The sequence below is a fragment of the Hylobates moloch genome, unplaced genomic scaffold (assembly GCF_009828535.3).
Source record: "Hylobates moloch isolate HMO894 unplaced genomic scaffold, HMol_V3 SCAFFOLD_899, whole genome shotgun sequence".
Taxonomy (NCBI): Eukaryota; Metazoa; Chordata; class Mammalia; order Primates; family Hylobatidae; genus Hylobates; species Hylobates moloch.
In genome coordinates this window covers 1-15,620 of record NW_026653174.1, presented here as the reverse complement: position 1 = coordinate 15,620, position 15,620 = coordinate 1, and the positions used below count along the sequence as shown (strand labels likewise).

Sequence of the window (15,620 nt, the reverse complement as noted above, 5' to 3'; positions counted from 1 at the left end):
AACTCAGCTCTGCACCAAGCAGACCTAACAGACATCTACAGAACTCTCCACCAAAATGAAGAGAATATACATTCTTCTTAGCACCACACAGCACTTATTCCAAAATTGACCACATAGTTGGAAGTAAAGCACTCCTCAGCAAATGTAAAAGAACAGAAATTATAACAAACTGTCTCTCAGACCACAGTGCAATCAAATTAGAACTCAGGATTAAGAAACTCACTCAGAGCGGCTCAACTACATGGAAACTGAACAATCGGCTCCTGAATGACTACTGGGTACATAACGAAATGAAGACAGAAATAAAGATGTTCTTTGAAACCAATGAGAACAAAGACACAACATACCATAATCTCTGGGACACATTTAAAGCAGTGTGTAGAGGGAAATTAATAGCACTAAATGCCCACAAGAGAAAGCAGGAAAGATCCAAAATTGATACCCTAACATCACAATTAAAAGAACTAGAAAAGCAAGAGCAAACACATTCAAAAGAAAGCAGAAGACAAGAAATAAGTAAGATCAGAGCAGAACTGAAGGAAATAGAGACACAGAAAACCCTTAAAAAAAAATCAATGAATCCAGGAGCTGGTCTTTTGAAAAGGTCAACAAAATTGATAGACCACTAGCAAGACTAATAAAGAAGAAAAGAGAGAAGAATCAAATAGATGCAATAAAAAATGATAAAGGGGATATCACCACTGATCCCACAGAAATACCAACTACCATCAGAGAATACTATAAACACCTCTGCGCAAATAAACTAGAAAATCTAGAAGAAATGGATAAATTCCTTGACACATACACCCTCCCAAGACTAAACCAAGAAGAAGTTGAATCTCTGAATAGACCAATAACAGGCTCTGAAATTGAGGCAATAATTAATAGCCTCTCTCTGGGAATGGGCAGGCCTGGGTCCAGTCCACAGGGCCCCTCGCGGGCCCTGACGCAGGATGGAGTTGAGGCGGGGGCAGCGCTGGACCCCAGGGCCCCTGCCTGCCTCCTGGGGAGCCCAGTTACCCAGGCAGCCCTGGTGAGGCTGTGGGTGTCTGGGCCATAGCGAGGCCCCCGGGCTCCCACAGGACAGATGCGGACAGTGAGGCTGGGGAGGCCCTGCTGCCCTCCAGACTGTCCCTCCAGCCCCCAGCTTTCTGTGGTTCTCTGGACCCCCTCTGCAGAGGAGCGGGGGAGCCCACCCTGGATCCTGGGACGCCGAGCTTGAGGGACCCCAGAGCTCTAGCGAGGCTGCTTCCTTTGCGGATGGTGAAGCTGAGGTCCAGAGGAGGGCAGGGGCAGGTCCCAGGCTCTCCCTAGGCAAAGGGAGCTGATCTCGGCGAGGGGGTCACAGGGAGCGCTCCTGCGACTTCTAGGGCCCGAAAGCTGGGGAGGATGAGAGACCAGGGGGCCTTTCGTCGTCCCCTGGGGCTGGGCAGAGGCTCAGTCTGTGCCGCAACCCAAAGCTGCTTCTGGCAAGTCGGAGCTGCGGTCCCTTTAAGAGGGGGTGGAGCTTCAACCTGGCACGAGGGACGCTGCTGCCGGCGTGCGGGTCCCTACGGAAGCTGAGGCTGCACTTCCTGCAAGGCCCCTGCAGCAGCAGCGCCTTGGTCAGAGTGAGCTTCGGAGAAGCGGTGGTGGGTTCCATGTGATAGTGGAGTAGGAGGCAGCTCTCCGCGGTAAGTGGCGGGGGCGTGGACCCCACCGGGAACCCTCCCAGCTCCTTCCCTGAATCTCCCTGTTTTCGTGCCCTCACTTCTTCGTGGGCATCTGGGCCCGAGTCCTCTGCGTGGGGGCGGTGGTGGTGTCCTGGCTACTGCAGCGTCCGCACCCCGGCCGGGAAGGCTATGCCAGTGTCCGACCCGCATCCAGCGTATAGGAGCGCCCTGGCCCAGAGCTGGCGGTGAAACGCGGAACCTGGATCCCTCCGAGCCCCAGGGGCCTCTGAGCTGGAGTCTAGGATTATTTCTGATGCCTCAGCACCTTTAAAAACAGACCTCGCTAGAGCAAGGGACATCTGTAGTTTCAGTTCTTTGAGGAGTCTCCAGCTATTTAGCTGTTTTCCATGGTGTGTATCTTAATTTTTCATTTCCACCTACAGTGTATGAGTTTCCTTTTCTCCAAAACCACACCCGCATTCCTATTATTTTTGGTTTGGGGTTTGTTTTGTTTTTGTTTTTGAGACGGAGTCTTGCTCTGTCTTCCAGGCTGGAGTGCAGTGGCGCCATCTCGGCCGACTGCAACCTCTGCCTGGTTTTAAGCAAGTCTCCTGTCTCAGCTTCCTGAGTAGCTGGGACTACAGGCGCCGGCCACCATGCCCAGCTAATTTTCGTATTTTTAGTAGAGATGGGGTTTCACGATATTGGTCAGGCTGGTCTCAAACTCCTGACCTCAGATGATCTACCTGCCTCGGCCTCGCAAAGTGCAGAGATTACAGGCATGAGATACCGTTCCCAGCCCCTCCTATTTTTTTAAAAAAAATCTAGGAATATTCAATAAGTGTGAGATTATCTGTGTGTGGTTTTGAATTACAGTTTTCTAATGAATAGTTTATTTTGAGGACCTTATCTCTTATTTGTTGTTCGATTTTATGGCTGTGCAGAATTGTCCAGGTTCTTTGCAATATATTAGATTGGATGCTTTTGCTACTTTGTAGTGTTTTTTGTGTACATGTTAGATGACAACTCCTCGTGAATTACGTGATTGCCTGAAATTTTTGCCTAATCTATAGGATGCTTTTTAATTTGGAAAGTAGTTTTCTTTGATGTGCAGAAACTTTTCATGTTGACATAGACCCATATATTTATTTTTGCATTTCATGCATGTAGTTTTTGTCACCCATATAAGAAAATATGTATCAGTAACAAAGCATTTAATTGTCAATGAGGTTTTTCTTCCAGGGTGTTGGTTTTCCTCTTTGCAAAGGTGAGCAGAGATTCAAGTGACCCAAAATGTATGCTCATCCTGTGTTTTAGTTAAAAACATTTTGTGGTTTATGGTCTTTTGTTTTGCCTTCAATTTGGGAGAGGGGGTGTTCATTTTCATACATCGTGTAAAATAAGGTCCTATTTCTCGCTTCTGCATCTGGATGTCATTTTTCTCAAAAGTATTCATTCTCTGCCTTCCACATTGCAGTGTTCTTTATCAAAGTCAGTTGATTGTGTCCATATTTGTGTTGATCATGTTTTTGTCCTCCCTGTTTTTGTCCATAGTTTATGCACGTATCATATATCAGCTGTATAACTACAACTTGGCAGTGTAATTTGGTATTGAGGATTGTGGGTCTTCACTTTGTATTTCTTAAGATTCCTTTAGATATTCATTGCTTTTGTGGTTCCCTGTGATTTTTAGCAATACATATTTATTTCTGTTAACTTTTTTTCACAACATAAAGGTCCATAATTAGAGGTACACTTTCATACATATAGATTGGGTAATGATCAAATCAGGGTACTTAGGATCTCTATTTGCTCATCCAGGCATTTTTTTTTTTTTGTGGGGAGAACATTCAAAATTCTCCCTTCTTGCTCTAGAAAAATATGATATTGTTAACTCCAGTCACCAGGCTGAGGAGGAGAACCTCAGATTTATTCCTTTAATGTTAAGATAACTTCGTTTCCATAATCAATCCTTCCCCATTCCCCCTCTATCTCCCAAACTCTGGTAACCAATATTGTGCTTTCTACTTCATTAAGATAAACATCTTAAGATTTCACATGAGTGGTATCATGCCGTGTTTGTCTTTCTAGGCCTAGCTCATTACATTTAACATAATGTTTTCCAGGTTCATCTGTGTTGCTCTAAATGACACTTCCATTATTTTGATGGCTGAAGAATATTTCCTAGTGTATGTGTATGAGAGTTTCTTGATCTCTTTATCTGTGGATGAACAGGTAGGTTGAGTTTATACCTAGTAATGGGACTGCTAGATGATACGGTATTTGTTTTTTTCCTATTCTTTGCAAGACCTCTAACTGTTTTTATAGTGTTAATACTAATTTATGTTTCCACAAATATTTCTCCTTTCTGGAAATTCATACCAGGAATTGTCTTTTTAAATATTTTGATCTTTTTGTAATGTTCATTCTATTGGAGTGAGATAAGATCTGAGTGTGGTTTTGATCTGCATTTTTCTCATGAGTAGTAATGTTAACTACGTTTTTGTAGACATTGTGTCAGTTTCCTGTCTTCTTTGGAAAATTATCTAATCCAGTTATTTGCCCAGTTTTTATCTGGCAATTGTTCTGTTGTTTTGTTATTTTTTTGCCAGCTGGTAGTATGACTGGCTTGTACCTTTTCAAAAATAATCCCTTATCCCAAACTTGTAATTTTTAGTGTGCCTTTTTATTTTGTTTTTTGTTTCCTTTGTTGGGCACAAATGCTTCAGCTTGACGTGGTCCCACATGTGTGTAATTTCTTGGTGGCTGTGCTGTTGGTTACTAATCAAGAAAAAACAAAATCACTACCAAAGCAGTTCATTGTCAATAATTTTTTTCCCTTGTATTTTTGTTTACTTTTTGCGAACCCTGAGCATACATCCAAGTTGTCCTAAATATATGCACACCCAAGGTTGTCTTTATAGGAGCTTTATGGTTGCAAGTTTTGTGTATAATCTTTAATCATTTTGAGTTGATTATTGTGTACCTAGTACCATAAGAGTCCTGTATTATTCTTTTGCATATGGATATCTAGTTTTGGAAATCTTCCCCGTTGTGTCATTTTGGTGGTGTTTTGAAAAATGTGTTCATTCCATATAAATTTTTGTTTATTATTGAGCACATTCATTTTGCTCACTGGTCTGTGTTTCTCTGTGTATGTCAGTAACATATGGGTTTGTTTACTATGGATTTTCATTTAATTAGAACTCAGGGAATGTGATGCATCCCATATGGTTTGTATTTTTCAGAATAGCTTTGGAAATTCAGGGTGTTTCACATTTCCACATAAATTTTGGCATTGTTTCTTTATATTTCTTAAAACACTATTTGTCGTATACTAAATGTATACAATTAGAAGGTACAAGGAAGATTTTGATACATGTATATGTTGAGTAATGATAAAATCAGTTTATTTAGCATCTCTTCCTCTCATATGATTATTATTTTTGAGTGGTAACAACATTCAGAATCTTTACTTCTAGCTACTTTGAAACATATGATACATTTGTGTTAAGGCTACCTGCTGTGGAATAGAAGACCAGAATTGGTCACTCTCATCTGAGAGTAACTTTGTACCCCATCACTGATTCCTTCTGAGACCACCTCCACTTCCCCAGCAGCCTCTGGTAAGCCCTATTGAACTTTATACTTCTAGAAGATAAAGCTTTTTTCAGTCTACATACCTGAGATCACGTGGCATGGGACTTTCTCTACCAGGCTTATTCTTTGGACCTCATGTTCTTCAGCTTTCTTCACGTGGCTGCAGATGGCAGGATTTCCCAAAGATTTATGGCTGAAACATATTCCGTGGTGTATCTGTACAGCAGTTTCCTCATCCCTGCAGCTGTGTTTGAACAGGTAGGTTTGTTCTCTAAGTTGGCCACAGTTAAGAGTGCTTTAGTACCCATGGGAAGGCAGATAGCTCTCTTCAACCTAGGGACTTCAACTGCTTTAAATGTGGAACCAGTGGTGGGGCTGTTAGCTGACATGGTAGTTGTACTGTGAATTTTTTCAGAAACCTCTAGCTGTTTTTCATAGTGTGTATACTAATTTACATACCCACCAATAGTGTTTAAGAGTTACCTTTCTGTAAGTCTACACTGGATGTCACCTTCAAAAATTTGTGTTTTGTTTTTGGTAGCACTCATTCTGAGTGGAATGAGACAGAATCTTAGTGTGGTTTTCATGGACTTTTTTTGTGAGGTTTAGTGATGTCGAGAAAGTTATTTGAGAAATCCCCACATTGCTTTCCATGGCGTCCGAACTAGTTTGCATTTCCACCAACAGCAGACCAGTATCCCTCCTCCTCTGCCTTGCTGGTGTTCATTCTTGTGGACTGTGTCATAATTGTCATTCATCAGAATGTGTGAAATACTATCTCATGGGCCTTTTGCTTTGCATTTCTCTGATGATTCCTGAGGTAAAGAAATGTTGTCTTGTCTGTTGGTTGCTGTAAACCTTCTTTTGAGATGCATATTTTCATGCCCCTTACCCTTTCTACATTGAGTTTTTGTTTTTCTGATTTATTTGCTTAATGTATTTGAGGTAGATCCTGGATATTAGACTTCATCAGATGCGTATGTGGGAACATTTTCTCCCATTGTGTAGGCTGTCTGTTTACTGTGTTGGTAATTTCTTCTGCTGTGCAGCAGCTCTTTTGTATATTAGGCCCCACTTGTCAATAATTGTTTTAGTTGCACTTGCTTTTGGGGTCTTAGGCATAGCCATGCTCTGCCAAATCCTCTGTCAGGAAGGGTATTTCCAAGTTCTCTTGCAGGCTTTTCATAGTTTGAGGTCTTGCGTTTACATCTTTCATTCATCTTGAGTTGATTTCTGTACATGGTGAGACACGGGCCCACTGTTTTTCTTCTGCAACTGGCTAGCAGTTTGTCCTGGCACCATCTATTGAGCGGAGGGAGTCCTTTCTCCAAAGCTTATTTTTGTGGATTTTTTTGAAGATCAGATGGTGTTAGGGGTGTGGGTTTACGTCTGGGTCCTCTAATCTGTTCCACTGTTCTGTGTGAAATGGGGTCCCTAGCTTTTCAATGAAATTTAAAATCGGGAAGTGTGACACAACCAATGTAGTTTGGACTTCTCAGGATTGCTTTAGAAATTCAGGGTGTTTTGTGGTCTGCATGAATTTTAGCATTGCATATTTACATATTTTTTAAAAGATTGGCCATATAGTAAAGGTATACAATGGGGAGAGTTAGAGTGGGGCATTTTGGTTAATGCAGACACAGAGGAATGTTCAAATCAGGATATTTAGAGTCTCTGTTATCACAAACAGTTGTTAATTTCTTTATGGTGAAAACATTTGGAATCTTCTTTTCCAGATTTTGTGAAAAAGGTGTGGTGTTTTGTTAACCTCTGGTCACTGTGCTGTGGAACAGAGATGAACAATTCATTCCTCTCATCTAAGTGTAATTTTGTACCTATTTCTGATCCCTGCCCATGCCCCTGCTTCCCTCCAATCTCTGGAAACCACTGTTGTGCTCTCTAGATCTATTGCAATAAAGCATTTTATTTTAGGTTCTACATGAGTGAGATGTGGCAATGTTTTTCTTTCTCTACCTGGCTTAGGTAATTTACCATGCTGTCCTCCAGGTTCAACAGTATGGCTCCAAATGATGAAATTTCACTTTGATTTTCTGGCTGAAGACTATTCTGTTTGTGTACGTCCCCCACAGTTACTTTATCCCTTCATCTGTGGATGGGCAGGTAAGTTTATTCCTTATCTTGGCGATTGTGAATAGTGCTGCAGTCCACATAGGATGGCTGATACCTCTTGCATAAACTGATTTCTTTTGCACTGAAAGTATACTTCGTAGTAGGATTGTTAGAGGAAGTGGTAGTTGTAGGTTTAATTTTTGGAGGAACCTCCAACTGGTTTCTGTAGTATGTATACTAATTAACATTCTTTTTTTTTTTTGGATGGAGTCTCGCTCTGTTGCCCAGGCTGGAGTGCAGTGGCATGATCTCAGCTCTATGCAAGCTCTGCTTCCTGGGTTCATGCCATTCTCCTGCCTGAGCCTCCTGAGTAGCTGGGATTACAGGCACCCGCCACCATGCCCGGCTAATTTTTTGTATTTTTAGTAGAGACGGGGTTTCACCTTGTTAGCCAGGATGGTCTCGATCTCCTGACCTCGTGATCTGCTGGCCTCGGCCTCCCAAAGTGCTGGGATTACAGGCATGAGCTACCGTGCCCGACTGTATACTAATTAACATTCTTACCAAACGAGTTCTTTTCTGGAAATTTCCACCAGCATTTGTGTCTCTTTTAATATATTTTATCACTTTGATAACATCCATTTGAATTATAGTGAGATGATATGTGTGTTGATTTAATTTATATCTTTCTCATGGTTTGTGATGTTATTCAAGTTTTAAAACTTGTTTTCAATGTTATGTCTTTTTTGTAGAAATGTCTATTCAGGTTTTGTTTGGTTATTAGTTTCTCTTTTGTGTTTTTGCTAGTAAGTAGTGTTAGTTGCTTAGACATTTTGAAGACAGCCTTTTATCAGATGTATATTTGTCAAAACGTTTCTTGTACAATGGAACATATATGTTCTGTGCAATAAAAACAGCAGTGGTAACAGAGGAGATGTAGGCTCTGAGTGTCTCACTGGAGACTGAAGTCCGCAGATATGCAACAAAGCCTTTGTCTCCCTGATGTTTTTGCCTCCTGCTGGTCATGTGCTTTCACATATTAAGAGAGGACATTTAACATTTGAGCCACAGCATCATTTGTTGTTGTCTGATGGGTGAGATTTTTGCTGGCGTAGTCCATATTGTCATATGTTCTTGGGGCCCACAGGATTATTCTTGGTCATCTAAGATGTTACTGACATCTTGTCACCTTAAGATGTTGCTGACTTAATCACCTTCAACTGACTCCTGTTCATTCTTCAAAATAAGCAAACACATGTTGTTTCAGTGATCCTTTCAGTTGGTGATTTTCCTGGTGCATTGCTATGTGAGGTCACCTCCCGTCAAATGACCCACAGGTGGTAACAGTCTGTGAACAGTTTACAGGAGGGGCCAACCATGTGTGGACATGGGGTGGGTCATTTCAAAGTGAGGTAGTCAACCTGTACCCTAGACTGGCACAGACAGAGGAAGCCACAGTCCTTTAGAGAGAAAAAAATTACAATGTATAAATATCCTTTGTTAAGAGAAACAGAGACCATTTTCAGAGGGCATAATAGTATTAAAATGTGTTCTCATTGTTCAGCTCCCACTTATGAGTGAGAACATGCAGTGTTTGGTTTTCTGTTCCTGTGTTACCTTGCTGAGGATAATGGCTTCCAGCTTCATCCCTGTCCCTGCAGAGGACTTGATCTCATACCTTTTTATGGCTGTGTAGTATTCCATGATGTATATGTAGTACATTTTCTTTTTCCAGTCTATCATTGATGGGCATATGGGTTGGTTCCAAGTCTTTACCATTGTGAATAGTGCTGCTATAAACATACATGGAGCAGATGGTGCTCAAAGCAAGATGGACCTCTGAGCAAGATAAGCTCCAAGTTTGATGGAGCTCAGAGCAGATGGAGCTCCAATTAATATGAAGCTCGGAGCAGATGTTGCTCAGAGTATGATGGAGCTCCAAGCCTGTTGTCTCAGAGCAAGATGGAGCTGGGAGTGACTGGGGCTCCGAGCAAGGTGGAGCTCGGAGCAGATGGAGCTCAGAGCAAGATGGAGCTGGGATTGACTGGGGCTCTGAGCAAGATGGAGCTTGGAGCAGATGGAGCTCTGAGCAGATGGAACTCAGTGCAACATGGAGCACGGAGTGTCTAGCTCAGAGCAAATATAGCTCAGACAAGAAGGAGCTCCAAGCAAGATGGAGCTTGGAGCCAATGTTCCTCTGTGTAAGATGGAGCTCACAGCAAGTTAAAGCTTGGAGTCGTTGGAACTCTGAACATTGCTCTGAGCAGTTGGAACTCTGAGCAAGATGGAGCTCTGAACAAGATGGTGCTCAGAGCAGATGAAACTGAGCAATAAGGAACTCTAAGCAAGATGGAGCTTGGTGCAGATGTTGCTCAGTTTCAGATGAAGCTCAGAGCAGATGGTGCTCAGAGCGTGATGGAGCTCAGAGTGATTAGAGCTCCAAGCAAGATGGAGCTCAGAGAAGATTGAGCTTGGAGTAGATAGAGCTCTGAACAAAAAGGAGCTCCAGGCAAGATGGAACTTGGAGCAGATGTTGCTCGGTGTAAGATGGAGCTCAGAGCAGATGCTCATAACAACATGGAGCTTGAAATGACTGGAACTTAAAAACTTTGCTCTGGAGGAGTGGAGCTCTGAGCAGATGGTGATCAGAGCAAGATGATCCTCGGAGTGATTAGAGCTTCGAGCACAATGGGGCTTGGAGCAGACTCAGCTCTGAGCAAGATGTAGCTCAGAAAACTTCTTGCTCATAGTAAGATGTAGCTTGAGCAGATGGTGTTCAGAGCAAAATGAAGCTGGAAGTAATTGGAGCTCTCAGCAAGATGGAGCTTGGAGCAAATGAAGTCCTGATCAAGAGGGAGCTCTAAGCAAGATGGAACTTGGAGGAAATGTTGCTCAGTTTCAGATGGAGCTCAGAGCAGATGATGCTCAGAGCAAGATGGAGCTCAGAGAACATCCTGCCTACAGTAAGATGGAGCTTCGAGCACATAATGCTCAGGGCAAAATGGAGCTAGAAGTGATTGGAGATATCAGCAAGATGGAGCTAGAAGATGCAGCTCCGAGCATATGGAGCTCGGAGCAGAGGGTGCTCAGAGGAAGATGGAGTTTGGAGTGATTGGAGCTCTGAGAAAGATGGAGCTTGGAGCAAATGGAGCTCTGAGTCAATGGAGCTCTGAGCAAAATGGAGCTCGGTGTGATGGGAGCTCTAAGCAAGATGGAGCTTGGAGCAGATGGAGCTTCAAGCAGCTGGTGCTCAGAGCAAGACGGAGCTTGGAGTGGTTGGATCTCTGAACCAGATGGAGCTCGGATCAGATAGACCTCTGAGCAAGAAGGAGCTCCAAACAAAATGGAACTTGGGGCAGAAGTTGCTGGTGTAAGATGGAGCTCAGAGCAGATGGTGCTCAGAGCAAGAGGGAGCTCAGAGTGATTGGCACTCTGAACATTGCTCTGAGTGATTGGAGCTCTGAGCAGGATGCAGCTCAGAGCAGATAGAGCTCTGAGCAAAAAAGGAGCTCTAAGCAAGATGGAGTTTGGAGGAGATGTTGCTTGGTTTTAGTTGGAGCTCAGAGCAAAATGGAGCCCACAGTGATTACAGCTCCAAGCAAGGTGGAGCTCAGAGCACATGTAGCTCAGAGTAAGATGAGCTCTGACCACATGGTGCTCAGAGCAAAATGGAGCTAGAAGTGATTGGAGCTCCCAGCAAGATGGGGCTTGGAGTGATTGGAACTCCCAGCAAGATGGAGCTCAAAGTAGATGGATCTCTGACTAGATGGAGCTTGGAGTAGATAGAGCTTGGAGCAAGAAGGAGCTCCAAGCAAGATGGAGCTTGCAGCAGGTGCTTCTCAGTGTAAGATGGAGCTCAGAGAAGATGATGTTCAGAGCAAGATTGAGCTCAGGGTGATTGGCACTCCAAACATTGCTCTGAGCCCATTGGAGTTCTGAGCAAGAAGGTGGGAAGTTAGCAAGAAGGTGAAGTGATACAATCCCACAGAACATTACAAGTTTAGCAGAAGTTATTATTAAATGTAAAGAGAAGAACGCCCCAGAATTTTATGTGGATTGTCGGGACAATACTCATTTCTGTAATCAGGCATACTTTCTTTGAAAAAGTTTATCATATCAAACCTCACAAGGACAACCAGAACTCTGCGATATCCACTCTACAAACCTCAGACCCCTACAGTGTAGTAAAGGTGACAGCCAAGATAGAAAGACAGAAACACACTGTTTGATGACCAATCTTTGGAAGCTGAGATGGCAAATGTGGATTTACTCAGATTATTTTCCTGTTAGCACCTCCAGATGTAATTTTGATGGTACTTTGAATTGGGCTGATGACACAATGAGGAAACATAAAGTGCTGACACTGGACTTCAGCAGTACAGTAACAGCCATGAGCAAGGCCATTGAAAAAGACTGGTGGTTACATTACCACGTGTTTTTCTGCATGGCATCATCATCTTAACTATGGACTTTATGTGTTTTCACAGCAAGAGGTTTCTAATATTTAGAAGTGGACCTTATGCATCGTGTACTTCATAAGAGCTTGGAAAACTCTCACCCAGGTATTACCAAATGCCAGACATCTCTCTATGTAGGCCGTTTTCTGCCACAGCCAGAATTAATTCTGGGTGACATGCTGTTCTTGGCTGCTAAGGAAGTGATGTGGGGGAGCCAGGTGTCTCTCGCTGTCTGTAAGTCTATGGGAAAAAGAACACTGAAAGGCACTAAGTTTACTGCCACGTTTAGAGGAACCTGTCAAGGCAACACAAGAGTGTTGTAGTCCTATGTGGCCAACACTAACCTGAGTTTTTACAGCAGTTATTGCATAATGATCACAGTCACATTGAAGTTCACTTTCTAAATCTTAGATTCTACAAAAACTGTGTCTGATAATGTCCTATAGACCTGTCAGTAGCTAAAATCAATGAGTTTGAAAAATAATTTGAATTTGGCTTGCTCACGATTTCAGCAGAATGCACTTGTGAGTCCTGCTCTGTCATTGTATTTTACATGTGTGGCTGTCCCACTTGCTGTGTTGGAAGTCAATGTCTCAGAATGTTAACTTCTACAAATACCTATGCATAGAGCAAAGAGAAAACTCTTCAAGTCAAAAGAGTGTATGTTGTTTCAGGGCGGCTCTCTAGCCTTGGATTTGAAACTATAATATTTGTTACACAGAGGGAAGATGGTTCGTTTTTGAATTTTATTTTTAATTTTTGTGGGTACATAGTATTTACGGAGTACATGAGATGTTTTGATACGGGCATGCCATGTGAAAAAAAGCACATCATAGAGAATGCAGTATCCCCTCAGTGATTCTTTGAGTTACAAACATTCCAATTACACTCTTTATGTTATTTTCAAATATATGATTAAGCTATCATTGACTGTAGTCACCCGGGTTTGCTATCAAATAGTAGGTTTCTATTATATATTATTTCTTTTTTGTTTTTTGTATCCATTAACAATTCCTGCCTCCCTCTCACTCTCTCACTACCCTTCCCAGCCTCTGGTAATCATCCTTCTACTATGTCCATGACACTTTTGATTGAGCAGTTCTGAAACACTCTTTCTGTAGAAACTGCAAGTGGACATTCCGAGCCCTAAGGGGCCTATAGTGGAAAAAGGAATATCTTGAAAGAAAAACTACACAGAAGCATTCTGTGAAATCCTTTCTGTTCTTTGCATTCAACTAATAGAGTTGAAGCTTAATTTTGATTGAGCAGTTCTGAAACACTCTGTAGAAACCACAAGTGGACATTCGGAGCGCTAAGGAACCTATAGTGGAAAAAGGAATATCTTCAAATAAAAACTACACAGATGCATACTGTGAAACTTTTTTCTGTTCTGGGCATTCAACTAACAGAGGTGAAGCTTACTTTTGATTGAGCCGTTCTGAAACCCTCTTTCTGTAGAAACTGCAAGTGGACATTCGCAGCGCTAAGTTCCCTGTAGTGGAAAAAGGAATATCTTCAAATAAAAACTAGACAGAAGCATTATGTGAAACTTCCTTCTGTTATGTGCATTCAACTAACAGAGGTGAAGCTTACTTTTGATTCAGCAGTCCTGAAACACTGTTTCTGTAGAAAATGCAAGTGGACATTCCGAGGGCTAAGGGGCCTATAGTGGAAAAATTAATATCTTCAAATAAAAACTACACAGATGCATTCTGTGAAACTTTTTTCTGTTCTGGGCATTCAACTAACAGAGGTGAAGATTACTTTTGATTGAGCCGTTCTGAAACCCTCTTTTTGTAGCAACTGCAAGTGGACATTCGCAGCGCTAAGTTCCCTTTAGTGGAAAAAGGAATATCTTCAAATAAAAACTACACAGAAGCATTATGTGAAACTTCCTTCTGTTATGTGCATTCAACTAACAGAGGTGAAGCTGACTTTTGATTCAGCAGTCGTGAAACACTGTTTCTGTAGAAAATGCAAGTGGACATTCCGAGGGCTAAGGGGCCTATAGTGGAAAAAGGAATATCTTCAAATGAAAACTACACAGAAACGTTCTGTGAAACTTCTTTCTGTTCTGTTCATTCAACTAACAGAGTTGAAGCTTACTTTTGATTGAGCAGTTCTGAAACACTCTTTCTGTAGAAACTGGAAGTGGACTTTCGGAGCTTCAAGGTGCCTATAGTGGAAAAAGGAATATCTTGAAATGAAAACTACACGGAATCATTCTGTGAAAACTCTTTCCGTTCTGTGCATTCAACTAACAGAGTTCAATCTTACTTTTAATTGAGCACTCCTGAAACACACTTTCTGTTGAAACTGCAAGTGGACATTCGGAGCGCTAAGGGGCCTTTAGTGGAAAAAGGAATATCTTCAAATAAAAACTACACAGAAGCACTCTGTGTAACTTCTTTCTGTTCTCTGCATTCAACTAACAGAGTTGTAGCTTACTTTTGATTGAGCAGTTCTGAAACACTCTTTCTGTAGAAACTGCAATTGGACATTCAGAGCGCTAAGGGGTCTATAGTGGAAGAGGGAATATCCTCAAATAAAAACTACACAGAAGCATTCTTTGAAACTTCTTTCTGTTCTGTGCATTCAACTAACAGAATTGAAGCTTACTTTTGATTGAGCATTTCTGAAACACTCTTTCTGTAGAAACTGCAAGTGGACACTCGGAGTGCTAAGGGGCTTATAGTGGAAAAACAAATATCTTCAAATAAAAACTACACAGAAGCTTTTTGTGAAACTTCTTTCTGTTCTGTGCATTCAAGTAACAGAGTTGAAGCTTACTTTTGATTGAGCACTTCTGAAATAGTCTTTCTCTAGAAACTGCAAGTGGACAATCGGAGCGCTAAGTGGCCTATAGTGGAAAAAGAAATATCCTCAAATAAAAACTACACAGAAGCGTTGTGTGAAACTTCTTTCTGTTCTGTGCATTCAACTAACAGAATTGAAGCTTACTTTTGATTGAGCAGGTCTGAAACACTCTTTCTGTAGAAACTGCAAGTGGACATTCGGAGCGCTAAGGGTGCTATAGTGGAAAAAGGTATATCTTGAAATAAAAACTATACAGAAGCATTCTGTGAAACTTCTTTCTGTTCTGTGCAGTCAAGTAACAGAATTGAAGCTTACTTTTGATTGAGCAGTTCTGAAAGACTCTCTCTGTAGAAACTGCAAGTGGACATTCAGAGCGCTAAGGGACGTATAGTGGAAAAAGGAATATCCTCAAATAAAAACTACACAGAAGCATTCTGTGAAACTTCTTTCTGTTCTTTGCATTGAAGTAACAGAGCTGAAGCTTACTTTTGATTGAGCAGTTCTGAAACACTCTTTCTGTAGAAACTGCAAGTGGACATTCGTAGCGCTAAGGGGCATATACTGGAAAAAGGAATATCTTCAAATAAAAACTACACAGAAGCCTTCTGTGAAACTTCTTTCTGTTCTTTGCATTCCACTAACAGAGTTGAATCTTACTTTTGACTGAGCAGTTCTGAAACACTCTTTCTTTAGAAACTGCAAGTGGACATACAGAGCGCTAAGGGGCTTACTGTGGAAAAAGGAATATCTTCAAATAAAAACTACGCAGAAGCATTCTGTGAAACTTCTTTCTTTTCTGTGCATTGAACTAACAGAGTTGAACCATACTTTTGATTGAGCAGTTCTGAAACGCTCTTTCTGTAGAAACTGCAAGTGCACATTCAGAGCGCTATGGGACGTATAGTGGAAGAAGTATTATCCTCAAATAAAAACTACACAGAAGCATTCTGTGAAGCTTCTTTCTGTTCTTTGCATTCAACTAACAGAGCTGAAGCTTACTTTTAATTGAGCGGTTCTGAAACAC

The 15,620-nt window shown here is 41.8% G+C and overlaps 1 long non-coding RNA gene across 3 annotated transcripts; it reads left to right on the top strand.

The window, feature by feature from the left end:
* The first annotated feature begins 1,569 nt into the window (after positions 1-1,569).
* Positions 1,570-7,731, top strand: LOC116464526 (uncharacterized). 3 transcript variants are annotated; one of them, XR_004246940.2, is made up of 6 exons: positions 1,570-1,673; positions 3,779-3,887; positions 5,168-5,278; positions 5,399-5,510; positions 7,236-7,373; positions 7,593-7,731. It is a non-coding gene; the product is annotated as an uncharacterized LOC116464526 (long non-coding RNA). The 3 variants fall into 3 exon arrangements; XR_004246941.2 differs by having other exon boundaries at positions 5,370-5,510; positions 7,260-7,373; XR_004246939.2 differs by having other exon boundaries at positions 5,370-5,510.
* Positions 7,732-15,620: the final 7,889 nt, after the last annotated feature.